The sequence below is a fragment of the Lissotriton helveticus genome, chromosome 10 (genome assembly GCF_964261635.1).
Source record: "Lissotriton helveticus chromosome 10, aLisHel1.1, whole genome shotgun sequence".
Lineage (NCBI taxonomy): Eukaryota > Metazoa > Chordata > Amphibia > Caudata > Salamandridae > Lissotriton > Lissotriton helveticus.
This window is the reverse complement of record NC_136071.1, coordinates 290,264,081-290,265,782: the sequence shown is the minus strand read 5'-3', so window position 1 is coordinate 290,265,782 and position 1,702 is coordinate 290,264,081. Positions and strand designations below refer to the sequence as shown.

At 55.8% G+C, this 1,702-nt stretch overlaps 1 non-coding gene across 1 annotated transcript; it reads left to right on the top strand.

Annotated features, from left to right (window-relative positions):
- The first annotated feature begins 881 nt into the window (after positions 1 to 881).
- Positions 882 to 954, top strand: TRNAK-CUU (transfer RNA lysine (anticodon CUU)). The gene has a single exon. It is a non-coding gene; the product is annotated as a tRNA-Lys (tRNA).
- Positions 955 to 1,702: the final 748 nt, after the last annotated feature.

Below are 1,702 nucleotides of genomic sequence, written 5' to 3'. Positions count from 1 at the left end.
GAACGGAAAAGTGATGGGGTTGATTTGGGAAGCCGATGAATGAGGCGGGCAGCCTGGTTCCGGATGGTCTGAAGGCGCCGAAGCTCGTAGGCAGGGATGCCCACGTAAAGGCAATTCCCACAGTCTAACCGTGAAAGAATCATGGCCAGGACAAATATTTTAAGAGCATCAGCAGAAAAAAACAGGAGATCTTGCGGATAATCCTAAGGGAGAGAAAATAGGATGAAACAACAGAGCTGACCTGGGGACGCATGGAGAGGTCCTGGCTGATTTTGATGCCCAGGGTCCTGACTGACCCAGAGGGAGCCGGAGGAGGGCCGAAGGAGGGAGGCCAGAAGGCAGATGTCCATGGACTATTGGCACCACCTGTCAGGACCAGCTCCGTTTTGTCAGGGTTAAGCTTGAGAGAATTTTGGTTAATCCAGTCGGAGATAAAAATAAGAACAGATTGGAATTTGGAGAGAGTGTCAGGAGCAGGGGTGAGGTCAAAAACAAGTTGAAGGTCGTCGGCGTAGTTATACACAGAGACCTCCATCTTGAGTAAAGAAATTGGAAAGGGGCGACCGCTCGGTCCCACCGAACGTATGGATGGGGGCCCGAACCTCCCGGGAAGCCATTTTTGGGCGGGGTGGGCGTGGCCCGGCTGGTATGCCCAAAGCGGCGTAGCCGGGGCGCGCCTTCCCCCGCCCGAGAGGGGTTGTCCTAGACACCTCGAAGGAAGACCACGCCCAGTAGGCGTATCGGGGACGGGTACACGCCCTCCCGCAGAAGGATAAAGGAGCGGGAATCCAGAAGATCGTCCTCTTGTTCCTCGGATCGGAAGGCTGCACCCACTCGTTGCTCGTGAGCCCTCGACGGAACAAGCAGCAATTTTGAAGGGAGCCCGGCTAGCTCAGTCGGTAGAGCATGAGACTCTTAAACTCAGGGTCGTGGGTTCGAGCCCCACGTTGGGCGAAAACGAGTAATTTAAAAAAAAAAGGTAATCCTGTTTTTTCTCTTTCAGTTCGACACGGATTTCAGGACCTCGTGGATCGACTACAGGCGGAGGACTCGAAACCATGCCTAGCAAGCAAGCAGGAAAGGGTTCCGAGATGGAGAAGGTGTTACGCCTGTTGTCGAACCGGATGGCTTGTATGGACCGAAAGCTCGGTCAAGTCCAATCGCTCGGTAGAGGTTTGGCGGAGGTAAAGAAACAATTGGCTGCAATGAACGACCCAGGTCAGCCGAAAAAGGTAATAGGCCCGGCCTTGCCGGGAGTGGTTCCCGGGTTAAGAGGGAAGCGGGTCAAAGAAAGGGCAGTCTCGGCGGGGGTCCCGGCACCAGAGGTGCCGACCATCGTCCCCCTAGTACCGGCTGGTAACCCGGTTCAGGAACCAGTTTTAGGTCAGCCTATCCCAGTGGTGATCACCTCGACCGAGGATGATGATATGCCCCCAGAATTGGCCGCACAGTTGACCGCATGGCTTAAAACAAAGGTGGGGGGCACAGCGACCCCGGGAGATCCGGCCGAAGAAGCCAGAGTGTTAATGAAGCAGTTGCGGCAATCGAGAGATGTCGCGAAGGTGAGTGTTCCTCTTGTTCCCCCACAGGTGGCGCCAGGAGTACCAGCAGCTGGTCAAGAAAAGGCGGCGGCAACAATAGCCGATCCGGGTAAGCTCGCATTGCCAATGGTGGGGGAGGGCTCGATACCCTCAAGGCGGGA